The 27,876-nt window shown below is 35.2% G+C and overlaps 1 long non-coding RNA gene and 1 other non-coding gene across 2 annotated transcripts; both read left to right on the top strand.

Annotated features, from left to right (window-relative positions):
* The first annotated feature begins 27 nt into the window (after positions 1–27).
* LOC110009308 (uncharacterized) lies at positions 28–27,664 on the top strand. Its single transcript, XR_016322398.1, has 5 exons — positions 28–345; positions 518–593; positions 3,493–4,775; positions 25,926–26,010; positions 27,414–27,664. It is a non-coding gene; the product is annotated as an uncharacterized LOC110009308 (long non-coding RNA).
* On the top strand, positions 19,223–19,329 carry LOC149493736 (small nucleolar RNA R71). Its single transcript, XR_016322777.1, has one exon. It is a non-coding gene; the product is annotated as a small nucleolar RNA R71 (small nucleolar RNA).
* Positions 27,665–27,876: the final 212 nt, after the last annotated feature.

Raw genomic sequence — 27,876 nt, 5'->3', positions numbered from 1 at the left:
ACCAAAGGATATTATTTTAAAAAGGTTATTTTGTACAAGAGTTAAAACACCAATACTCAATGGACAATACCCTTATTCACATTATTAACCTATGGACTAAAGCTTAATACACTCTTTTACCCAAAACAATTAACCAATTCCGACGCCAACTCTTTTCTCCCTCTCTCTTTTCTTTCTTTCTTCTTTTTCTTTATTTTCTCTCTTTCTCTTCTCTCACCACCATGGAAAAACCTTACTACCTTCTTCATTGAAACACCATTTCTCTTTATAAAACTAAGTATTTTAGAGAACAAGCACCCTAGTCCACGGATTTGAAGTTTATTTCTCAAGGTAAAGCTTTTAAGTGTGAGTTTTCTCTTCTCTTTAGCTATTGTATCTTTCTCTCTTTTCTAAAACTCAAGTATTTTCCAAATCCAAGGCTAGTCTAGCATTATTAACGTCATTTACATCATTTTAATGTCAAGATTTTTCATTTCTTCCAAAGCATGTAGTAAGTTTTCTTTTTCTATGATTTTAGAGGGAGATACCTCCAAATCTAAAGGAAAAGAAAAGACTCAAGCTTGATTTCGTGGATTTCTAGCTTTTAAATCAAGGTTTGTGCTATTTTCTCATCTTTAGATATTTTTAGGAATTTTTTTGCATGATTTTATATTTTTGTGCTCCAAGACTTGACTTTTATGCTTTAAATGAGTTCATCAATGTTTAAGATGTCTCATTTATGCTAGAAATAATTTTTATGAAATTTTAGTTTATGCTTTTCATATTGACCGAATTTAATAATATTTTTTTTATTTAAATCTATATCAGTTTTTAGTGATTTAATGCTTAAATCTACATGTAATGTAGTAGATGCTAAATATAGATTTTTGTAAAATTTAAATGTTTTTTATGTATTCTTCTAAGGTTGGCTAAACTATGTAGTGTTTCTTTTATGATGTTTAAATTTTATTTTATATATGTGATATGTAAATATTGTTGTGTGGATGGTTGAAGATAATTAAAAATAATTTAAATGAATTATTGCACTTGTTATATAAAAATTTAACTAAGACAAAATTTATTTTGGGTACCAAAAAATATTTTCATAACTAATGGACTTATTTGGACATGTTTCAAGGACTAAGGAGATATTTCCCTATGCTTAAGGAGGATTTGGACAAAAAGAGAATTTTAAGGACCATTAGGACAGTTTGCAAGGACCAAAATGCACTTTGCATGCATTATGGACTAAAGAACAATTTGGGAGTTGATTAAGGACTATAATTATAAATTGGACCCTTAAAAAGGATTAATTGTGGACTATGGATAATTTAATATACCATTAGTTTATTTATTCCAAATGGGATCCATTTATAATTGATAAAGACTATAAGGACCAAAATTATAATTTGTCCTTAATTAAGATGATGATTATTTAGGATTAGTGATAATTAAGTAGTAGTAATAAATTAATTAGTTAGGAGCAATTTAATTAAGTGGATAGGAAGTTAATTGGTGACATCTAGCTTAATTAGGTACTTAATTGTTAAATAATAGGAATAATAAAAATAATAAAACTTTATGACTACTAAATCAATTTAGTATAATTTAGGAAGTTAAAAGAAATATTGAGTTTTAAATTCCTCTTAGATCAATTAATTAACTAATTGATCCACTTAAGTCCCAATCAGAAGAATATTAGAAATAAGTGAAATATGGATTAATTAGATGGTGATATTATGTTAAAAATTAGTGCATTGAAAATTTTACCATGGTCTTGAGAATTGTGCCTATTGGTGAATTATGAATGACTATGTGAAATATGCTATGATTATGAATTTAATTGGATGACATGAATTTATGTGCCATGGTAGAATATTTTATGAGATAAAAAAAATATCATTTGTGGATATATGTTATGGATTCATCTAATTTTATAAGAATTATGATTAATTAAGTATTAATATGTGTTTATGAGCGATTTATGGAAATGAATTTATGATAAAATATTTAGTATAGAAAAGTATGATTTTTATGAATAAATAGAATTTATGAAAGAGAATATTTTTGGACTGTAATAAAATATTCCGGTATAATTATGAGATCAGGTGTTTTATTTATGAACACTGATTTGTATGAATTATGACATGAATTAATTACAATAAATATTTTATTGGCCTTGGTCTACTTGGTTGAGTCAATAGTTGTATAGAGGTATGTCATGCAATAGGAATACAATACTGTTTATATGTGACATCTAGTGTCTTATAGGGGCTAACGAACCCCATTTTATAGGAGCTAACGAACTCCAATTTAATAGGGTTAACGAACCACATTTTCTGGATATGGCTATTTTATTTTGACCGACGAGTCGTATGATATTATATAGGCTTTCAAGCCGTATGTTTATTATGGAATTCTCTGTCTGCTATTTGATTCTTCTAAGTATGCTAAAGGCCTAATTAAAAATATAGTTTTTATAAATTAATTAAATAAATAATTATGTTGCTTGTATGAACATATGTTGATTTGTGTGATATCATGGTTAGGTATGTCTAATTTAGTGATGCATAATTATTAGATTAAATTAAGCATGTTGACTGTGAATATTTATATTATACGTCTGAAATATGCTATATTATAATTATGTTGTCTATTAATGAATAAATGTTGTATATCATAATACGTGATATTATGACTGCTTCTATGTATTTCCCTACGATAAATGGGAAATAAGCACCACTAAACTTTACGCTTAGAGCGTTGACTTGTCATCTGCAAGTTGCTGATTTGGGGTAGACAATCCGCAATGAGCATCAGACTATTCAGAGGCTCCTATTTAATTACAGTCAGTGTTCAACCAGTTTCTCTTTTATTTCAATAGTTAGGAAAATCTAATGGCATGTAAATCTAATTACGCCACTAGAATGTTTTTATTTAAGTCAGAATGCTATGAAATAAATATTTGAAACAATAGTTTTATTTTCAGAGTTAGAATATTTTATGGCATGTAATGAATATCTTAAATGCTTTAATTAAAAAGGAACTGATTTATTATCCGTATTGAGTTTTTATGATATGTGTTGGATGATGGGTTGAGAATGTAGAGTTGTATTGGTAGAAAAATTTTGAAAATGGTATTGAGGTGTGGATGAATTATAGAAGTGTTTTAAATGTTTTTGTGATACTGAATATATAGGGAAAACTCTTGCAGTTTTTCTGTAGGATTTCTTCGAAAATTTTTGTAAAACTAAAAGAAATATTTTTAAATTGTTAAGTATTAAGCAGGACGGTTTAATACTTCGGTGTTAAACCTAATGTGGCTCTTAAGATCCTATTTTATGAAATTGGATTTTAGGTGTCACATTTAGTGGTATCAGAGCATTATGGTAATTGATTCTAGGATTTAACTTGTTTTAAGGTATAATATAGGTCTAATTAATTTACATGCCCTAAGAGACTGTTAAGGAATATTCCTCTAATGTCATATCCTGTGGATCTTTATGGTTGTAGGTTTATTGGGTTAGGATGTCTGTGTCGGGCTCTCGAGATGCTGTGGACGAGGAGGTGGAGAGCTATGCTCCACCCGTTCCTCCTGTTGCACCTCCTGCTACAGTTCCTATTGGTTTGACTGATCACGGGTGCTCTTAGATATGGTCAAGATGCTTTCCTCCAGCAGATGGGCGACATATTGAGGTAGGCTGTTGGTGCAGTGCATGCTGCTCCTCCAACTGATGTTCCTACTCTTAAGCCACAGATTGAGAGGTTGAGGAAATATGCGGCTGTCGAGTTGAATGACCGAAAGTCAGATCATCTACTGTAGAGTACTGTTAGAGAGTACTGAGCGGATCTTTGAGCAGATGCAGTGTATTCCTGCTAATCGCCTGGTATGTGCATTATCTTTGTTTAAGGAGGAAGCGTATTAATGGTGGGATACAGTTTCCCGATCTGTGGATGTCCATAGGAGGACATGGGACTTCTTTGTATCTGAGTTCAAGAAAAAGTATGTTGGATATTTATATGTGGAGTAGAGGAGACTGAGTTCATGGAGCTTTGATAGGGTAGGATGACTGTTTCAAAGTATGAGCGAGAGTTTGTCAAGCTGAGTAGGTATGTTAGAGAGCTGGTGCCCTTTGAGGAGGAGAGACGCAAGAAGTTCAGGAAAGGCTTGTATGATGAGTTGACGAAGCATTTGGTAGCTCGCCATCACACTGAGTTTTCTACTCTAGTATCTGCTGCACTAGAGCTTGTGGAGGTTAGGACTGACTAGCCGAATAGAAGGTGTAGATCCCAGCAGTTTAAGAGACCTCAGAGTCAGTTAGTCAGTCGGTTTCATAGACTGCCAGTGGATAAGAGGCAGAGGTCAGTTCAGTCATCAGGGCATAGACCGGGCAAAGGTCATTGCCGTGGTACTTCGTCTTTTAGATCTGCCCCATAGTCAACTTCTATAGTTAGTACCAGAGGGTCTGGTTGGAGTGAGTATCCTACATGTGCCCATTGTGGTAAGAGACACACATGTGAGTGTCATAGAGTCACAGGTGCTTGTTTCAGATGTGGTTTTATAAATCATCTATGTAGAGATTGTCTGATGGGTTCTACTACCACAGTTCAGCCTCGATTAGAGAGGTCTACTCCAACTACATCTAGAGGCAAATGTAGAGGTCATATGAACTCAGTGGGTACAGTTGGGCAGAGATCAGCATCGGAGACAGTTAGTAGACCTGAGGGTAGAACAGCTGCCAGGACTTATGCAGTCAGAGCTCTTAAGGAGAAGGATGCTCCAGACGTCATTGCAGGTACATTTTCTATCTTAGGACTTGAAGTACATGCATTGATAGACCCAGATTCCACACATTCATATATATATATGCATTCCTATGAGTATTGAGAGTGGTATTAAGACTGATATGTTAGAGCAAGATATTGAGGTGACCAATCCTTTAGGACATAGTGTGATTGTGAGTAAGGTGTTTAAAGACTGTCCTATTGTTATTTCATGGCTATGTTTTTCCTGGTGATTTGATTGAGTTGTCCTTTAGAGAGTTTGATGTGATATTGGGCATGGATTGGTTGTATAGACACTAGGTCATGGTTGATTACGGAATGAAGAGAATCACACTTAAAACCACTGATGATATTAAGGTAGTGGTTGTAGGTGAGAGATCAGATTATCTCTCTAATGTCATTTCAGCTGTTAAGGCTAGGCGCCTGATTCAGAAGGGTTGTAGTGCTTTCATTGCTTGCATGCTTGAGTCTAAGCATGATGAGCCTAGTTTGAGTGACATACCCTGTAACGTCCCATTTTTCTATGTCTGACATAGTAAGTTGTGACATCCTATTGAATCGAGTCGTTGTTTAGAGTCGAGTCGGGCTGACCCAAAACCCGGTTCAAGCTATTAGAGTCCAGAGTAGGGTAGAATGGGAGGTAACTGAAATAAGGAAAAGAAGTGGACTTACTTGAAGGAAGCAAAAAGATCAAAGTATAAGGATTAGGACTTACTTGCACTAAAATAAAAAGCTTAGGTATTAAGTTGTAACATATTGACACTTGAGGTACCATTTGGTAATTTTACACACAAAATCATGATATTTTTGGAGTCTACCCGAGACTTCCATTTCACTTTCCCATTTTTCATCTTTATCTTCTTCATCTCCTTCATCATCTTCATCTCCTTCAACTACTTCCTTTACCTTACTTCACCTTCCTTTCTCCATCAATTTTCATGGGATTCAAGCATTACATTCAACTTCTATTCTATCCAAGTAAGTAAACCTTCTTGAATTTCATACTTGAATCATTTGGTGATATTTTTAGAGTATTCATAAGAATTCTTATGTATAGGAGAGGTGAGCTCAAAGGTAGAAGGAAGCTAAAAAGAAGAGCTCAAGCTTTTTGGAGTGAAGGTGTGCTATCTCTTTTAGTTTAATTAATTTCCTTGCATGAGAATTTGTGTGGTGTGTTGATAATGAGAAGATATGTTGCTTAAGGTTGAGTGAGAGGATTGGAAATGGTGAGAAATCATAGGATGAAATGAATAAATGAAGTAAATATTGAGTTTTTACTGAAACAGGTTTTGCTGGAAAAGTAACCAGTAACGTCACCATGATTTTGACCCTATTTAATGATGGAATTAGGAAGTGACATAGAAGAGTTATTTGTTCCTCTATGTGTTAGCTTTCCATGGGTTTTTGAATCACCCAAATCGGAGTTATAAATTGAGAGATATGACCAAAATAGTATAGACTGCGCAGGCTGGAAAACATGATGCGCGCTCGCGAATTTCATGTCGAGCTCGCGAATCTTGCCTGTAAACTCTCTGACTCTCATTTGTGCTTCTCGCGCTCGCGAATTTCATTGCGCGCTCGCGAATCTCACCTGTAAACTCACTGACCCTCATGTGTGCTTCTCGCGCTCGCGACATGTGTTTTGATGCTCATTTGGATCTCTTTTTCTATGCAATTGTATTCCTTTGCTCAACTTGTATGCCTCCAATCATTTTAAAACAAAAAGACAACATGAACACATGTATAAACACAAAATGCAAGCATGAAAATGATGTGAAACGAACATGATGCAAATGATGTGAAACTAACATGACACAAGTTGCTCGCTTGGCGAGGCTATCAGCATACAGGTAAGCAGTATGGGTTATGAAATTATGAAGCAGTTAATATGCTTTTGTTTTATATATTGACATACCAATATTATGCTCCATTAAGGTTAGGTAGAAACCACGTAGATAAGGCTATGTCGCGACATAGGATAGCAGATCTGCATCCCATACAGTTTGGTACTCCGGCTACAGGCTGTTGAGTGGATATGATTATATAATGGCCATAGCAGCCCAGTCATACAGTATTCATCCAGTTTCATATAGTTCTTCTTATCACTTTGGTTTCACTATAACCTTATGGAGCTATACAGTTATATTGACTACAAATTGCATAATCATACAGTATAATGAGCAGCAAGTACGATAATGAAAGTATCATGATATGTGTGCTTACATTCCATATGTGATTACATGTTTATTTCTACATATGTATGTGCTTACATGTTTCTTTATTCGTTGCGATATTCACTGAGTTTTAATAAAAGTTGTAGAATTCATACAGCATAAGAAAAATCAGGTAAGATTATGAAAGTATAATGTTATGTGTGCTTACTAGTTTATTTATTTAGTTCTTATGAAGCCATACAGTTATGAGATTTTATTATTTATAACTTATATGCTGTGACTAAAAAGTGCATAAGTCATACAACCTAATGAACAGCAAGTAAGACAATGAAAATATACTGTTATGTGTTCTTACATGTTTATTTGTTTAATTCATACAGCATAATGAACAGTAGGTAAGATCATGATAGTGTCATGATATGTGTGATTAAAGGTTCATGTAAAGGAGTTATCAGATCATTAGAACTCAATGATTTAGGTTATGAATTAGAAGTTTATTCTTTGCTATAAAGATACATTTATGTTGAAATTTACTGATTCTATGATTATCAATAAGTTTATGACATTTGTACTTTTAAGTAAGTTGCCATCGCACTTTGTTAAGTATGTGAATTATGAGCACCACTGAGTTTTATATTCAGCGCGTCGATTTTTATCACGCATAAGTTGAAGATCGTGGTTGCTACTTGAAGACTTGCAGAGTACTATCAAAGCAGAAGTGACTAATTTGGGAGTAGTAGATTGAGAGTTATATAATTAAGAATTATGGCATGTATAATTATTACATTTGTTAGAGCTTATGTGATTGGAAATATAAGTGAAGCATGTAATTATTTTGGTGTAAGTAGTTGGAGATAAGAATAATACTTATGAAATGATTGAATATGAAATATTTTAAAATAGTTGGTATGATTAGTTCATAAAGACTTAATATATGTAATGCATGCAATTAATATGCTGGATATCAATTGTTCTTGAGGATTTATACAGTTATAAAAATATATAAAGTGCTATCGTGTTATGATGATTATTTGGAGATGTTGAAAGTTTGGAGTTTAATTGGGAGTGTTTTGTATTCATATTTAGCATACAGGATGATATCAGCATGACAGGACATAGGTTCAACCAGATTGTAGCGTCTCGGCTCGGTTCATTTGGGTTAACGGGTGGACCGGGAAGAGATGTTACATACCCTTTGTGTGTGATTTTCCTGATATGTTTCCTGATGAGCTTCCTAGGTTACCGCCGGATCGTGAGGTTGAGTTTGGTATTGATGTGATTCTATGTTCTGCTCTAGTTCCTATTGCTCCTTATAGGATGGCTCCTGCCGAGTTGAAGGAATTAAAGGTTCAGCTTCAAGAGTTGCTTGATAAGGGATTCATCCACCCTAGTGTTTCTCCTTGGGATGCTCCAGTTCTACTTGTTAAGAAGAAGGATGGTTCCATGAGATTGTGCATTGATTGTAGACAGTTGAACAAGTTGACGATTAAGAACAAATATCTGTTGCCTCGTATTAATGACTTGTTTGATCAGTTGAAGGGGGCATGTGTCTTTTCTAAAATTGATCTGAGATTTGGTATTACCAGATGGGAGTTAAGAAGGAAGACATACTTAAGACTACATTCCGGACAAGATATGGCCATTATGAGTTTTTAGTCATGCCTTTTGGGTTGACTAATGCTCCAACTGCTTTTATGGACTTGATGAATAAGGTCTTTCATCCCTATTTAGATCAATTTGTAGTGGTTTTCATTGACGATATCTTAGTCTATTTTAAGACTAAGGATGAGCGTGATAGGCACTTGAGGATAGTCTTACAGTCTCTAAGAGATAAGCAGTTATATGCCAAGTTTAGTAAGTGTGAGTTTTAGCTTGCTGAGGTACCATTTTTGGCCATGTGGTTTCAACTGATGGTATTTGAGTTGATCCGAAGAAGATAGAGGCAATTCTTTATTGGAAGTCGCCTAAGAATGCTATAGAGATTTGGAGTTTCTTGGGCTTGGCTGGGTATTATAGAAGATTTGTTAAAGGGTTTTCTTTTCTTATTGCTCCTTTGATAAAGTTGTTGCACAAGAACGTGAAGTTTGAGTGGTCTCATAAATGTCAAGCTAGCTTTGAGAAGTTAAAGGCTATGCTTACTGAGGCTCCTATCCTTACACAATTGGTTTCTGGTAAAGACTATCTGGTTTTCAGTGATGCTTCACTTAGTGGTCTTGGTTGCGTGCTTATACAAGAGGGTAAGGTAGTTGCTTAGGCTTTTAGGCAACTTAAGCCTCATGAGAAGAACTATCCAACTCATGACTTAGAGCTTGCTACTATTGTGTTTGCTCTTAAGATATGGAGGCATTATCTGTATGGTGAGAAGTGTTTCATCTACACTGATCACAAGAGCTTAAAGTATTTGCTTACACAAAAAGAGTTGAATCTAAGATAGAGGAGATGGATTGAACTGCTTAAAGATTATGGCTGTATAATTGATTACCATCTGGGTAAAGCTAATGTAGTTACTGATGCTTTGAGTAGGAAGTATATGTCTACTTTGAGGGCTATGTTTGCTATTATGTCATTGCGCGATGATGGTTCCATTGAGACAGAATTGATGGTCAGACCGAATTTGGTTTAGCAGGTTAGAGATGCTCAGAGTTTAAATGATCAGATTGCTGAATGGAAGAAGCTGACTTTAGAGGGTAAGAAGAAGAGATTTCAGATTAAGGATGATGGTTGCTTAAATTTCAAGGATCGTATTTATGTGCCTAAGATTCTTGAGTTGAGACAGATGATTCTTGATGAGGCTCATGTTAGTTCTTATGACATGCATCTAGGTAGTTCTAAGATGTATCATGATCTCAAAGATCTCTATTGGTGGCCTAGCATTTAAAAGGAGTATCTTAGAGTATGTATCTAGATGTTTGGTTTGCCAGCAGGCTAAGGCTGAGCATCAGTTTCCAGCTGGTCTTATGCATCCGATTTCAGTGCTTGAGTGGAAATGTGTTGCGTCTCTATTGAGTTCCCGCAAGTATACGGATCGCAACGTAGTAATAAAAGATCGATCCCACGAGGAACGGGTTGAATACACTTTACTACTTTACTCTTAATAGTGTGTTTACAGAAATAAATACAAAAGTGATTGATATCTATTTATACTAAGACTATTATTTAATTAAATTAAAAGACAAGTGTATAGTAAAATATTTAGAATAATTAATTATAAAGACAAGTGTGTAGTAAAATACTTAGATTAATTGATCATACACAGGATTTTCCTTCTCTATGCAAAAGCTTGTAATATGCAATAAAGAATTCTTTAATTACACATGGTATGATATAATTCAACTTTTCAGTATAGAATTATACTATCTATTATAAGTACTTATACTTATAATAAAAACCTTACTTTGTTAAATATTAAACCTAATTCTTATTCTTTGATTATTTCAATAAGATAGATTTAATTCCAACAGAAATAAGTGAAACATGCATATGTAAATTCAACTCAATGAATTAAATCTCTTTGATCTTTACTAAATTATTTCCTTCTGAGAATATAATCTAGTAACTTTGATTAAACAAAGACCAAAAGATAACTTAAAGAAATTTTATTGAATACTACCAATTAGATATTGTTGCTTTGCATAGAAGAGTTATGAAGAACAACATACAATAAGTCTGTAAAACAAGAGAAAGAATGAATCTAACTCAGGCCTCTTGGAGGGCGTCACACCTCGAGGGACTTCTTAGTGTTTCTTGGCACAATCAATAACAAGTGACTCTCGTCAATCTTGTTCTAAGTACTACTAACACACTCTCTTAATACAATCTAAGTATTTTGTGAATCTAATTCTGAATAATAATCAATTCTCGTATATATCGTGTAGCTTCACTTTGATTGCTATTTATAGAAGAGAAGAGTGATGGTGGTGTTGATTGGCCAAGAGGTGCTTAAGGTGACTTCTCATGGGAAGAGTCCCAACCCCTGCATAAAAAGATATGATTTTCTGATGAAAAGGCAGCAAACACGTCTCCTGGAAATCTCGACTCGCGCTCGCGCTGTTGAAAGTCGCGCTCGCGACTTATGCTCCAGATGCTTCTGCCTCTCAAGAGTGAATTACGCGCGCGCGAAGATGAAAGTCGCGCTCGCGTCTTTTGCTGGAAAACCTTCTGACTCTCAAAGGTGCTTTCTCGCGCTCGCGTAAATGCATATCGCGCTCGCGTCTTTTGGTCCAATCGCTTCTGTTACTCAGATCTGCTTGTCGCGCCCGCGTAGATGCATATCGCGCTCGCGACTTCCTTTCCTGGGTGTTAGTTGCGCGCGCGACTTCTGGTAGCGCTCACGACTTGGGCGTGTTTTCTTTGTTGCGACCTGCTCCGCGACGTGAGGGCTGGATTTAAAGGTTTCTTCCATTCTTTCAACTTGTTTTGGTCTTCTTTTGTATAAAACAAAGCTTTGCTTCAACTTTGTACCTGGAAATTACTTTAAAGCAAAACAACACGAACAAACGTAAAATATAGAAAACAATCATGCATTCATGCAATTTATATTGAAATAACATAACAAGATTTGCCCGCTTTGCGAGGCTATCAATTCCCCCACACTTAGCTTTTGCTTGTCCCTAAGCAAAAATATTCATCTTTCTTTTTGAACTTCATGTTCATCTTGTTTGTTTTTATTCGTTGATTTAGACTTCTTAAGTAATCTACCAAAGATAAGAGATTATATATATTTTATGAACCAAGTAGTGTAATTGAATATGACATGTAAAATTTAAAAATAGCAAACAAAAATCTGAAGTGTAATAAATCTAGCCATTTTTTAAGAAATGAGATAGACAATCCTCCATCCTTAGAATGCAAAGAATAGGAAGTATTTTAGATAGCATACATGTATCTTTTCTTATCTCAAGGCATTTTTAGGTAGTTTTTATTTCTATCTTACTCAAGTGGTTGCATTTTATGCTCCATACCACTTTTTTTTTTTTTTTTTTTTTTTTTTTTTGCTATTTTTATTGAAGATATGTGGGAATTTAAATGATAAGTGGTTGCATTTTATGCTCCATACCACTTTTATTTTAAAATGGATTTTCCGTTATTCCCCTATCTTATATTTTTCTCTCTTGAACATACCTTCATCCTTTATTGACTTGAAACATACAAGTATTTAATTTTCATTTGCTTCCTATTCTTCATTCAAGGTAGGATTCAAGCTTCTCTAAAACAAAACATAATGTCTAGATAATTAACTAAAGATTAAAATGTGCTATTTGAAAAGTTTAAAATGTCATATGTAAAATATCAATACTTAAGTTCATATAAACATTCAATCTCTCTAACTACGGTATATTATTCAAGACTTCTATTTCAACAAGCAAAATACAAACAAATCAACATGTAGAGACTTAAAGCAAATGAACTAAGGCAAAGAAGTTGACTTTTTTAATTGTGCATTTTTTTTTTTTTTTGAATCAGAGAAAATAAAAGAAAATGTAAGTCTCCCCCACACTTAAAAGACACAATGTCCTCATTGTGGGATGAGAAATGCAAGAAAAACAAATATCACATGCAATTCACACAATACTGAAAAAAAATATATAAAGAAAACTAAAGGGAAACAGAAAAACCTTAGGCCTCCGGAGAACCTGGAGGCGATGGAGTGAATTCGATGTTTTTATGGTGGAAATTGTGTCCCATGTCAAGAACAGTAGCTTGCAAGGTTTCCTGCGACTGCTGTAAAGCTTCAACTTTACCCAAGACTTGCCTCCATCCGGCAACGTCATCTTCTTCTTCTTCCGCATGAGAAGATGATGCGACTGGCGCTTTGCCTTTCCGCTGTCTTTGCGTTTGTGCATCCGAGGTTCCTTCATCGCGCTCGCTGTGCCCAACTCTTCTTTCCCATGGCTTCCAACGATAAAGAACTGTGCTGCCAGTTTTTACTTCCTCAACCAAACCTGTTTTTTTCAAGAATGCTCCATCCATATACCGAAAAGTATCTGTAGGTTGGGGCTGATAAGGTGGAATAGGTATTCGAGCAATATGTACCAAGATAGGCGCCAGACTACCTACTCCGAAAGTAACTTTGCCTTGATGACGAGAGGCGTTGTATAATGTATCAAGCATAATTCCTGCAACATCCACTTGTTTCCCCTGCAAAATACGATCTAAAATAAACAAGTCCCTTGTTTGGACTTTGGATGCTTCCACCCGTCCAAACAAGGCATAACACAAGTATTTGTGCAGATATAAAATGCTCTCATCTTTTATCCATTTATTCCCAGAATTGCGTGGGGTAAAAGCTGATTGCCCTGTTAGTTTTTCCCAAACGGAAGAGGCACTCCAGTCTTTCGGTTTAGGAGGACTTAAACTTTTGGGAAATCCTAACCGTTCATGCAGTTGATCATATCCTACAGTTAATTCTTCTCCATCCACTCTAAATTTTATGGCTATTTGATCTTCATCCACCCAATCAACGGTAGTGAGTAATTCTAAACTTAATTTAGCATTCTCAGGAATTTGCAATTGACTAAATTTTTCAAAATGTAAAATTTTCAGATATTCCTGTACTTTCTCTAGAATACCAGTATCTTGCAAAAAGGTTGGGGCAAGAAGATACATACCTGTGAAAGTGCATTTGGCTAGGCGTGTGTAGCGTTCGCCTTCTGCTACAGTATATATGGGGAAAGGAGCCTTAAATCTGGTGGCCAAATCCTTTCGTGCAGGTGCAGAGGATGAAGATCCTTCCTTGGTCTTCCTGGCCTTTTGCTTGAATGGCATGGTGTGAGTGTGGATGGAGATATTTGTTGTTTAGGATATGCAACGGCGCCAAAAAACTTGTTACTGGGAATTGGGTTTGGAGTGACAAAGTTTGGGGGTTTGTGAAGAAGGGATTGAGTTTCTTATATAGATGAATCGGGGGAAGGATAGGGTTAAGTAGTTAATGGGGAAGTTAAAAAGAAAGAGTTTTGATTGGATTTGAAAGGGTACTTATAGTTTTTGCAGATTTGAATGCTTTGGGAAGGCAAAGAATTGAATGGAATATGAGAAGACAGTTGAGAATTTCTGACCGTTAGGAAGTTGCGCCAAGAATTTGTAGAATCGCGCCAGGAATTTTGCTAGAGTCGCGATTGCGTTTGCAATTTCGCGCTCGCGAATGATTCGCCTCTGTCCTCTGTTTTGCCCTAATCGCGCTCGCGCTTGGTGTTATCGCGATCGCGAGAGTGAATCTCTTTGCTTCTGACTGATTTTGCAGAGAACTCGCGTTCGCGCAAATAGATGTTGCGATCGCGATTGGGGATCTTGAAGCTTCTGACTTGTTTTGTGTAAAACTCGCGCTCGCGCAGATTAATGTTGCGATCGCGAGTTTTGTTTAAAAAGCTTCTGTCTCTTTTTTGCGATAGTCGCGCCCGCGCAGTTTGTATTCGCGGTCGCGAATTTTGTTACCTGCAAAATAATTTCCCTGCATACTTGACTTTTGATGAGTTTTTCCCCCCTTTTTTTTTTTTTTTTTAACTTAAAATAAATAAACAAATAATACATTTGTAATAAACAAAGCATTTTAAGTAGTTATTGAAATTTATTCATACTTAATGAAATTGATTCAAAATGTTACCTGTGGTGGATCATCAATCCTATTACCTAAATAAAGCTTACATCGTTGTCCATTTACCATGAATGTAGAACCATTAGATAGATTCTTCAATTCTAATGCTCCATGTTCTGCAACTTTGATTACTTCAAATGGTCCACTCCATCTGGACTTCAATTTTCCAGGAAATAGGCGTAATCTTGAATTAAATAATAGCACTTGGTCTCCTTCTTTAAATGATTTGATTCGAATATGATTATCATGCCATTTCTTAGTTCTTTCCTTATATAACTTGGCATTTTCATATGCTAATAATCTTATCTCATCAAGTTCATTTAACTGAAGTTTTCTCTTGTAACCAGCCTTGCTTAAATCAAAATTCAAAGACTTTATTGCCCAATATGCTTTATATTCCAATTATAGGGGTAGGTGACATGCCTTACCATAAAGCAAACGGTATGGAGACATCCCAATCGGTGTCTTAAATGCTGTTCTATATGCCCACAGTGCATCATCGAGTTTAAGTGACCAATCCTTCCGTGATGAATTGACTGTTTTTTCCAAAATCCACTTAAGCTCACGGTTGGAGATTTCCACTTGTCCGCTAGTTTGTGGATGATATGGAGTAGATACCTTGTGATGTACTCCATATTTTTTCAAAAGGCTTTCAAATGATCTATTTAAAAAGTGCGTACCTCCATCACTTATGACTGCTCTTGGAACCCCGAATCTTGTAAATAATGCTTTTAAGAATTTGACCACTGTGTTGGCGTTGTTTGTGACACATGCTTGTGCTTCCACCCACTTGGAAACATAATCGACAGCTACCAGGATATAACTTTTACCTTGTGAAATAGGGAATGGTCCCATGAAGTCGATTCCCCATACATCGAATATTTCTACCTCGAGTATGTTGGATAGAGGCATTTCATCTTTGCGACTTATGTTGCCAACCCTTTGACACCTGTCACAACGAGAGACAAAAGTACGAGCATCTTGGAATAGAGTAGGCCAATAAAATCCACTTTCCAAAACCTTCGAAGCCGTTCTATTTGCTCCATGATGCCCTCCATATGGACTGGAGTGACAATGCATGAGTATATCTTGTATTTCTGTTTCCCCTACGCACCTTCGAACCATACTGTCCATACATATTTTAAATAAGAATGGTTCATCCCATAAGAAATTTTTAGCATCTGCATAGAATTTCTTCTTTTGTGCATAAGTCATTTCTGGAGGTATGATGTTAGAGGCCAGAAAATTTGCAATGTCAGCATACCAAGGTGTGTGAACATGTTGTACTAACATTAAATTCTCATCTGGGAAATTTTCATTTATAATGGTAGTTTCTCCTATTGGTCCTTCTTCATTTTCCAAACGTGATAAATGATCAGCAACTAAATTTTCAGAACCTTTTTTGTCTCTTATTTCAATGTCAAATTCTTGCAATAATAATACCCATCGAATAAGACGTGGTTTTGCATCTTGTTTAGCAAACAGGTATTTCAATGCAGAATGATCAGTATAGATTATGACTTTGGCTCCTAGTAAATATGATCTGAATTTATCACATGCATATACCACAGCCAACATTTCCTTTTCAGTAGTTGTATAATTTATTTGAGTGCTTGTTAGAACATGGCTAGCATAGTATATTACATGCAACCTCTTCTCATGTCTTTGACCCAATACACAACCAACAGCAATATCACTAGCATCACACATTATTTCAAAGGGTAATCCCCAATTGGGTTTTGCTATAATAGGTGCACTTACTAATGCATTCTTTAAAGTATTAAAAGCTTCCAAACATTCTGGAGAAAAATCAAAAGATGCATCTTTAATAAGTAGGTTAGTTAGAGGTTTAGTAATGATAGAGAAATTTTTTATAAATCTCCTATAAAATCCTGCGTGGCCTAGAAAAGATCTTATACCTTTAACCGTAGTAGGAGGAGGTAACTTTTCTATGGCTTCTATCTTTGCTCTATCTGTTTGGATTCCTTCCTTACTTATTTTGTGCCCTAAAACAATGCCTTCATCAACCATGAAGTGGCATTTCTCCCAATTCAAAACCAAGTTAGCACTTTCACATCTTGATAATACAAGATCTAAATTTTTCAAACAACATTCAAATGAATCACCATAAATAGAAAAATCATCCATGAAGACATCCATAATTTCCTCTATATAGTCATTAAAAATTGCGGTCATGCAACGTTGAAATGTTGCAGGTGCATTGCATAAACCAAAAGGCATGCGCCTATATGCAAATGTACCAAATGGACAAGTAAATGTGGTTTTCTCTTGATCATTTGGAAAGATATAAATCTGAAAATATCCCGAATATCCATCGAGAAAACAATAGAAAGCATGACCAGCAATTCTTTCTAACATTTGATCTATGAATGGTAATGGAAAATGATCTTTTCTTGTGACTGCATTGAGTTTTCTATAATCAATACATACCCTCCAACCTGTGGTGGTCCTAGTAGGGATTAGGTCACCATTATCATTTTTTACTACAGTCATTCCTCCCTTTTTAGGCACACATTGAATGGGACTAACCCATTGGCTATCCGAAATTGGGTATATTATTCCGGCATCTAGTAATTTGATAATTTCTTTCTTTACTACTTCTGTCATATTAGGATTAAGTCTTCTTTGTCTTTCTGCTTTAGGTATATGTCCATCCTCAAGATTGATGTAATGCATGACTCGATTTGGACTTATCCCTTTAAGGTCAGAAATTTGCCATCCTATACTCTTAATCCTATTTCTAACAATTTTTAATAAATCATTTTCTTGATCCTCAGTTAATTTGTTAGAAATAATAATAGGAAGTGTGTGATCTTTTCCTAAGAAAGCATATCGTAGATGACTCGGTAACTCTTTAAGGTCTACTATTGGTGGTTTTTCTATTGATGGTGGTAAAGGCTCATGTTCCCTAAGTAACATTTCAGGTCTTAAATGTGAAAACTCCTCTTTTTCCATTTTCATATTTTCATCCTCGAATTTTTCATTATCTCCCAAGGCAAATATTTCTTGTATGCATACATCAACTATATCGATTCTCATACAATTTTCCTCATCCATAGGATATTTCATAGCTTTATCTATATGAAATTCAATGATATCATCACCTATCCTAAGGACTAACTTTCCTTCTGAAACATCAATTAATGCCCTTCCGGTGTTCATAAATGGTCTTCCTAAAATAAGAGGACAATTTTTATCATAAACATAGTCGAGTATGACGAAATCAGTTGGAAAAATAAACTTGTCAACCTTAACAAGTACATCTTCAATGATACCATATGGTTTTTTAATAGTTTGGTCAGCAAGTTGTAAAACCATATTAGTTCTCTTAATTTCATCTTCTAATCCTAATTTCTTAAAAAGAGATAATGGCATCAAATTAATACTTGCTCCTAAATCACAAAGACATCTAGGAAAATCTACTTCACCTAATTTGCATGGTATAGTGAAACTTCCTGGATCTTTGAGTTTAGTAGGTAACTTACTTGAGATTATGAAACTGCAATCCTCAGTTAGAGTGACTGTTGACACATCTTCCCAACTACGTTTCTTTGAAATTAATTCTTTAAGGAACTTACCGTAATTTGGAATTTGTGTGATAGCTTCCATAAGTGACATGTTGATATGCAAAATTTTCAGTTTATCAATAAAATTTAAGAACTGCTTATCTTGCTCCTGCTTCTTGAGCCTTTGCGGAAAAGGTGGCCTAGATTGATAAGCTTTAACATTGTCCTTCCCTTTATCCTTTCCTGTTTCTTGTTCTTTGGATCCTGCATTATTTACTTCAATGCTCGGTTCACCAACCGGCTCCACAGTTGCATTATTCAAAACATTAGCTTCAATACCCGAAGGAACTATTTTATCTAATATTTTTCCACTTCGTAAGGCAATGGCGCTCACATTCTCCCTAGGATTCTTTTCTGTATTACTAGGAAGATTTCCTACTTCACGTGAGGAAATAGCATTGGCAAGCTGCCCTACTTGTACCTCCAAGTTATGTATAGATGATGAATGATTTTTGAATAACTTGTCAAATTTCGATTCTAACCATTTAAAGCTATCATCTTGACTATTCATCTTTTGGTTAAATCCCTCCAGAAATTTATCAATTTTATTGGTCAATTGTCCTAGTCTATCTTGATATTGACTGCCCTGATTTCCCCTCTCGTGATTATCATGATTTCTCCAAAAAGAATTATGATAATTACGATTTTCAGCATTATAAGTATTCGGATATGGGCCGCGAACTTGTCCTTGGACATAATTTACTTGTTCCTCCATAACCGGATGCTTATAATTGCATTCATTTGAGACATGCCCATTTTGACCGCAATTGTCACAAGTAAGGGATGTTGATTTACTTATGTTTAAGTTATCAATTTTGTAGGACAAAGCAGAAATTTGTGCTTGCATCATAGTTAAAGGATCTAATTCATGCATTTTCTTAACTGAATTCTTTGAAGAAGAAGAAGACTCATTGCTAACAGTAGAATGACTTACCTGAGTTCTTTCGGTTGGCCATATGCTATTGTTGTTGGCCATCTCTTCTAGTAACTCAATTGCATCATTAGTAGTCTTCTTCATTAATGATCCTCCTGCCATAGCATCTATAGTTCCCCTTGTAGAAGGTGTCACTCCATTGTAGAAAGTTTGAATCAATATATTTTGGGGAAGGCCATGGTGTGGACAAACTCTTTGGAGCTCTTTATAGCGATCCCATGCCTCATATAGGGATTCATTTTCATGCTGAGTAAATGAGGTTATTTCTTTGATAAGCCTAGCGGTTTTTGCTAGTGGGAAATATTTGGACAAGAAGGCTTGGGCTAGTTCTTCCCAAGTAGTGATAGAGTTTGGTGGTAATGAATTCAACCAAGCTTTTGCCTTATCTTTCAATGTGAAAGGAAATAGGCGTAATTTGATAGCATCTGCTGGTACTGAATTCATCTTAAATGTATCACAGATTTCAAGAAAACTGGCTATATGCGAATTAGGATCCTCATTTGGTAATCCGTAAAACTGAACACTATTTTGGAGCATTTGTAATAAAGCAGGTTTAATCTCAAATTGGTTAGCATTTACCGGTGGACGTACTACTCCCGTTTGTGAACCATTTAAACTTGGAGTCACAAAGTCCATCAACCTCTGTGGCGGATTTCCATCACCCATGATTCTTGAATTTCTTCTTTTCTTCTTCTTTTTTCGTTGTGAAAGGAATTGTTCAATCTCAGGCTGATAATCCTCCAATTCACTGTTCGAAGATCTAGTACTTGGCATATGAGTATGTAAGCTTATGTGTTCCTGCAAAATTTTGAATCAAATATAAGTATGTAACTTTAATTAAAATAAGCTGCAAATCACATATAAGAATATTTCGTTAAATGACAAAACACCGTTCCCCGGCAACGGCGCCAAAAACTTGTTGCGTCTCTATTGAGTTCCCGCAAGTATACGGATCGCAACGTAGTAATAAAAGATCGATCCCACGAGGAACGGGTTGAATACACTTTACTACTTTACTCTTAATAGTGTGTTTACAGAAATAAATACAAAAGTGATTGATATCTATTTATACTAAGACTATTATTTAATTAAATTAAAAGACAAGTGTATAGTAAAATATTTAGAATAATTAATTATAAAGACAAGTGTGTAGTAAAATACTTAGATTAATTGATCATACACAGGATTTTCCTTCTCTATGCAAAAGCTTGTAATATGCAATAAAGAATTCTTTAATTACACATGGTATGATATAATTCAACTTTTCAGTATAGAATTATACTATCTATTATAAGTACTTATACTTATAATAAAAACCTTACTTTGTTAAATATTAAACCTAATTCTTATTCTTTGATTATTTCAATAAGATAGATTTAATTCCAACAGAAATAAGTGAAACATGCATATGTAAATTCAACTCAATGAATTAAATCTCTTTGATCTTTACTAAATTATTTCCTTCTGAGAATATAATCTAGTAACTTTGATTAAACAAAAACCAAAAGATAACTTAAAGAAATTTTATTGAATACTACCAATTAGATATTGTTGCTTTGCATAGAAGAGTTATGAAGAACAACATACAATAAGTCTGTAAAACAAGAGAAAGAATGAATCTAACTCAGGCCTCTTGGAGGGCGTCACACCTCGAGGGACTTCTTGGTGTTTCTTGGCACAATCAATAACAAGTGACTCTCGTCAATCTTGTTCTAAGTACTACTAACACACTCTCTTAATACAATCTAAGTATTTTGTGAATCTAATTCTGAATAATAATCAATTCTCGTATATATCGTGTAGCTTCACTTTGATTGCTATTTATAGAAGAGAAGAGTGATGGTGGTGTTGATTGGCCAAGAGGTGCTTAAGGTGACTTCTCATGGGAAGAGTCCCGACCCCTGCATAAAAAGATATGATTTTCTGATGAAAAGGCAGCAAACACGTCTCCTGGAAATCTCGACTCGCGCTCGCGCTGTTGAAAGTCGCGCTCGCGACTTATGCTCCAGATGCTTCTGCCTCTCAAGAGTGAATTACGCGCGCGCGAAGATGAAAGTCGCGCTCGCGTCTTTTGCTGGAAAACCTTATGACTCTCAAAGGTGCTTTCTCGCGCTCGCGTAAATGCATATCGCGCTCGCGTCTTTTGGTCCAATCGCTTCTGTTACTCAGATCTGCTTGTCGCGCCCGCGTAGATGCATATCGCGCTCGCGACTTCCTTTCCTGGGTGTTAGTTGCGCGCGCGACTTCTGGTAGCGCTCACGACTTGGGCGTGTTTTCTTTGTTGCGACCTGCTCCGCGACGTGAGGGCTGGATTTAAAGGTTTCTTCCATTCTTTCAACTTGTTTTGGTCTTCTTTTGTATAAAACAAAGCATATGTAAATTCAACTCAATGAATTAAATCTCTTTGATCTTTACTAAATTATTTCCTTCTGAGAATATAATCTAGTAACTTTGATTAAACAAAGACCAAAAGATAACTTAAAGAAATTTTATTGAATACTACCAATTAGATATTGTTGCTTTGCATAGAAGAGTTATGAAGAACAACATACAATAAGTCTGTAAAACAAGAGAAAGAATGAATCTAACTCAGGCCTCTTGGAGGGCGTCACACCTCGAGGGACTTCTTGGTGTTTCTTGGCACAATCAATAACAAGTGACTCTCGTCAATCTTGTTCTAAGTACTACTAACACACTCTCTTAATACAATCTAAGTATTTTGTGAATCTAATTCTGAATAATAATCAATTCTCGTATATATCGTGTAGCTTCACTTTGATTGCTATTTATAGAAGAGAAAAGTGATGGTGGTGTTGATTGGCCAAGAGGTGCTTAAGGTGACTTCTCATGGGAAGAGTCCCGACCCCTGCATAAAAAGATATGATTTTCTGATGAAAAGGCAGCAAACACGTCTCCTGGAAATCTCGACTCGCGCTCGCGCTGTTGAAAGTCGCGCTCGCGACTTATGCTCCAGATGCTTCTGCCTCTCAAGAGTGAATTACGCGCGCGCGAAGATGAAAGTCGCGCTCGCGTCTTTTGCTGGAAAACCTTCTGACTCTCAAAGGTGCTTTCTCGCGCTCGCGTAAATGCATATCGCGCTCGCGTCTTTTGGTCCAATCGCTTCTGTTACTCAGATTTGCTTGTCGCGCCCGCGTAGATGCATATCGCGCTCGCGACTTCCTTTCCTGGGTGTTAGTTGCGCGCGCGACTTCTGGTAGCGCTCACGACTTGGGCGTGTTTTCTTTGTTGCGACCTGCTCCGCGACGTGAGGGCTGGATTTAAAGGTTTCTTCCATTCTTTCAACTTGTTTTGGTCTTCTTTTGTATAAAACAAAGCTTTGCTTCAACTTTGTACCTGGAAATTACTTTAAAGCAAAACAACACGAACAAACGTAAAATATAGAAAACAATCATGCATTCATGCAATTTATATTGAAATAACATAACAAGATTTGCCCGCTTTGCGAGGCTATCAAAATGGGATCGCATTATTATGAATTTTGAGATTGGATTACCTCTTATGCCTAAGAAGAATGATTCCATCTGGGTTATAGTGGACAGATTGACTAAGTTAGCTCATTTCTTGCCTGTGAGGACAAATTACTAGTTGGATTAATATGCTTAGTTGTACATTGAGGAGGTAGTCAAATTACATGGTGTTCCTTCTTTTATCATTTCAAACTGAGACCCGAGGTTCACTTCTAGAATCTAGGCTAAGTTGCATGAGGCTTTGGGCACATGGTTGCACTTCAGTACTGCTTATCATCCTCAGACTGATGGTCAATCTAAGGGTCATTCAGACTTTGGAGGATATGCTCCGTAGTTGTGTTATAGAGTTTGAGGGCAGTTGGGAAAAGTATGTGTTCTTGATTGAGTTTGCGTATAATAATAGCCACCAGTCTAGTATTTAGATGGCTCCATTTGAGGCATTGTATGGTAGGAGGTGTAGGACACCTCTTTGTTGGAGAGAGTTCAGCGAGGGGAAGATCATTGGATCAGATTTGATTAGAGATACAGAGGAAAAAGTTCAGTTGATTTACAGAGACTAAAGGAGGCTTTAGATCGCCAGAAGTCTTATGCTGATCCTAAGAGACGAGATATGGAATACTCTGTGGTTGATAAGGTCTTCTTCCTTAAGGTTTCACCCTGAAAGAAGGTCCTTCGATTTGGTAAGAAAGGGAAGCTAAGTCTTAGGTTTATTAGTCCATACAAGATCCTAGAGCATGTGGGTCCGTTGACCTATAGACTAGCTTTACCTCCTGAGTTGGATAGGATTCATAATGTATTCCATGTTTCGATGTTGAGGAGATATAGGCCAGATCCTTCTCATGTGATTTCTCCCGAGGCAGTTGAGATTCAGATAGATTTATCTTATGAGGAAGAGCCAGTTCAGATCTTAGCCAGAGAAGTTAAGGAGTGGGAATAAGAGGATACCTTTGGTTAAGGTTTTATAGAGGAATCATAAGGTTGAGGAAGCCACTTGGGAGAGAGAGGACAGTGTGAGACAATAGTGTCCACAACTATTCTTAGGTAATTTCAGGGACGAAATTGCCTAAGTGGGGGAGAGTTGTCATATCCACATTTTCTAAACATGTCATTAGCACGCATTAAATCATTTTAGTGTCTCATCATGGATTAGTATGAATTAATTATGATTTTGGTAAATTACAGTGTCATAAGGCTGAGGACGCGCTGTTTTTGCCAAAAAGTTTCGAATTTTTTGGAAAGAACCAAATCGAATTGGTTGATTAATTTTGTTTAGTAAAATTGGTTTTCTTTTATTAAACCCATTTAATCCTCGGAAAAAGGTTTTCTTACTTTGGTAAGAGTTTTATATTTGGTCGCAACCCTTATTAGGAAAAATTTCTCAAATTAGTCGATTCATTAGAATCGACTAATCCAGTTTTAAACCAGAGATAGGGTCCGGGACTTAGGTACGTAATAGGAAGGTATTAGGCACCCATTTCGCCTGGTTAAACCGACCTCCTCATTGTGCAAAGATTCACAATCAATCAGTAATGTGATTAACTAAAATTGAGATGTAAATATTTTTTATGCGTTTTTAGAAAACTATGTCAATCACACATTTAGATGAAATATAAAGCATGAAAACATAAAATAAAGGAAAAATTACTATTATGTCCCATATATATCGAAATACAACTACTCTATCCCTATTTTTTTATAAATACTTTTTGAAGTCCTTATGATTTGAAACAGTTAACTAATATATCCTTCCGTCCAATTTTATAGTCTTTTTCATCAATTCAACTCAAAAAAAATGAGTCAGAGGAGAGAGATTAAAATTTTATACCTAATGTACCCTTAAGAACTATCCCCATCTTAGTTTCTCCTCTCTCTCTAATCTCCTGCCTCTCTCTCTCTCAAACCCCAATTGTTATCTCTCAAACAAATCTCCTCATACACAAAATCCATCGATTATAGCATTCTTTCTTTCTCCAACTAGTATTTGTTGTCTCTCTATTCTCTATGGAAAGCAAAGCTAAGACGTCAATAAGCTTGTGCTTGCTTGAGTGCCGCCATTAAAGCTTTGAATACGATCTTACTGTAGAAACCTAGATGGCAAGGTTGAAAGAGTACGTCGTTCACCATGAATTACAATGGCTAGCTTCTACTGTTGAGTGATTTAGAACACACATGAGGATTGAGTGTCAAAACCCAGATTATTTAGAACAACATCACGAAGGACCTTAGAGATCAAGCAATATTTTTGGTGCATGGGAAACTCGTTTTACCACAAGCAAACGACCCAATTTAAGAATTATGTTATTCAAGCTTTTATTCTTTTAATTAATCGAAAGGTACTTTTTTTTGTCAAATAAAATGGGTATTTTATATAAATGAAAGTATATTCCTTATTGATTTGAGTTTTCTTCAAGAATTGAAATTTGAAAATTATTTAACAATAATGATTTTTTTGGTTAATAATCTTGGCTGCCATCAATCGTTCTTTTGCATTTTTAATATTAGGATCAGTCCTATAATTGAAAAGAATAGTACAAGAATATAGTAATGTTGCATCAATTAAAATTTTGGCAGTGATTATGATTATGGCTATGGATGAACTTGAGTTAAATCTGTAGTAAGTGTAACGCCCCATTTTTCCTGTGTTTCAATAGTAGTTTACCGGTATGTGAATAGTACCACCGGTCCGGAAGTTGGTATTATTTTTGGTCCGGAAAAATTACTATTTATGTTTTATATTTTATTTAACATTTTTAGAGCATGTATGCATGGTTTTTATGGGTAGAAAGTAAGTAAGGAATATTTTTGGAGAATTTAGATAATTAGTGAATAGTGAATTATGGTAGTATATTAAGTAAGGAAATTTGAGCAATTATTTTTATGGAGAAAATTTGAGGAATTATTTTTATGGAATAAATTAGAGAGTTTTGTGGAGATAAATAATATTTTGAAGGAATTTAATTGGCGAATATTTGGAGAAAAGACCAAAACACCCTCCAATTTGGAGAAAAGACCAAAATACCCCTTAGTTGCTTTATTAAAAGCAACTATCAATTATTGAGCAACACTTTGTCCTTCTTCTCCTTTTCCTACACGTTTCCTTCTCCTTCTCCTTCTTCTTCTTCTTCCTTTTCTTCAATTCTTACTTAGTAAACACCCATCCAACTTGATTTAAGTCATAAATCTTAGAGAGTGAAGCTAGAGAAGTAATCTTTGGTGACTAATTTCAAGGAATTTGGTGATTTTCCTACTTGGGTCAAGTAAGTGATTTTATGATAATCTCATTATTTTTGGGTTTAGAGTTGTCTTTTAGCATATACATGCTTAATCATGCTCCAATTACTTCTTTTATTTGTTTTCTTTGTTTGATTTTGAGTTTCTTACATGTAGAGGGTGGAGAGCCTTCTAACAAAGATAAGGGCAAGACCAAAGCTTGAGAAGCTTTGATTAAAGCTTGTTAAAGCTTGTTTTGAAGGTTAGTGATCATAAACACACTTACCTTACTCAAAATTTTGATTTTGTGCCTTTATGCTATTATGTGTATATTTTGAGATTTTGTATGAAATGATTGATTTGTTGAATTTTGGTTGCCATTACATGCTCTTGGATGATATTTGATGAGTATTTATGTTGTGGTAGACATTTCTACCTTGTATCTTTGTGGTTCATGTCCTTTCATGGCTAAAGTAAACTGAATTTGGGAAAAACGTGATTTTGAGTGAGATTTAGGACCATTTTTCAATCCTTTCTAATTTTCATCTGTGTCTGAGTCCTTCATAAAAGTTGTAGGTCTATCTCTTAGCTTTCCAACTCATCCTCTTGTGTCCAATTTGGAGATATATAACTTAACTTATGGCTGAAACACTCAAACTGACTCTGTTTGTGTCGGGCCACATGCATCACTAAATTTAGTGCCCATTTTGACCACTATAATGACAAGATTAGGTTCTGAGTTCTTCATAAAAGTTGTTGCCCTGTGTCTTGAGAATTCTCTCGTTCTAGATTGGTTTAATTTGAGTGTTTGGTTTAGTAGGAATTCAATAAACAATGGACTTGGTTCTGCTGAATCAGGTCTGATTTGTTAGTTTGTGTTCCTAGCTTTGTTTTGTTATCTCCCATATTGATCTGGGCTGTGATCCCTTCATAACATTTGTAGGCTTTTGTCTTAGCTTTCTAATGACACTGATTTCATTTAATTTGGAGACCCATAACTCAAGTTATGTTTTAAAAACACAGCAAGGGTCAATGTTATTTTTATGCTGGAAATTTTCTATGTTAAGTCATTTTGTTTAAGTATGAGAATTTTTATGAATTACTTAAGTTTAAATTAAATTTTTATTATGAGAAGACTAAAGAAAATGAATTTTATGAGAAATATTTTTGGGCTCTAATATACTTGGTGTGAATTTGATGCATGATTTGATTTTATTATGTATGATGAGCATGCTCGGCATTTGATGCCATTATGATAAGAAGCTATGATCATATGCTAGGCACGTGGGTGTCTTATGTTAGGACGGACGCGCTCTATATGTTATGATAAGGTTGGCGACCTAAGGCCATTATGAATAAGCTATGAAAACTTATCTGCTTCTTTTTCTCCTAAGTGTATGTGAGCCCTTGTAAAATATTTTTAAGGAAGTGAAATAAATGAGATCACATTATGTTAATAACTCTTAGTTTACCATAACGTATTTATGATATCAAATGAATTTTTAAAGCATGATGTGTTGGTGTACATATGTAATACATGTTCAAATTTAATGATTTTATGTATATAAATGATTTTTAAGTATGTTGTCATCACAACATTGGTTTGTTATGTTTTATGAGCACCACTGAGTTTTATACTCAGCGCGTTGATTTTATCACGCGCAGGTTGGAGATTGTGCTTGCTGCTTAAAGACCTGAAGAGTAGCATCAGAGCTGAAGAGATATTTTGGTAGTTACTTAGTATTTTTTTTTTTTTGTAACTAAGAATTATGGCATGTATAAGTATTACATTTTTGGAGACTGTATTGGTTAATTTATAACTTCAGGATATTATTGTAAATTATTTTGGTGTATATATTGGGAGATAAACTTGGACTTATTTAATGGTTAGAACATTAGAAGTTGATATGTTTAAATGAATGTATTGAATTGATGAATATTATAATGTTATTGAGGATATGAAATGATAGAAGTGCTATTGTGTTGTTATTGGAGTTTGATGGGGTTTGGAGTTTGGAATTGGGAGTGCTTTGTATTCATATGTTTGGCAACTTCTATTTTTAGGGGAAACTCTTGTAGTTTTTCTATAGGACTCTCCCAAATCATTTTCAAAACAAAATATTATTAC

This window comes from Jatropha curcas, chromosome 9 (assembly GCF_041381405.1).
Source record: "Jatropha curcas cultivar XTBG-Jc1 chromosome 9, XTBG_Jcur_1.0, whole genome shotgun sequence".
NCBI classification, from domain to species: Eukaryota; Viridiplantae; Streptophyta; class Magnoliopsida; order Malpighiales; family Euphorbiaceae; genus Jatropha; species Jatropha curcas.
The sequence above is the reverse complement of the archived record's forward strand: the minus strand, read 5'-3'. Positions and strand labels throughout refer to the sequence as shown.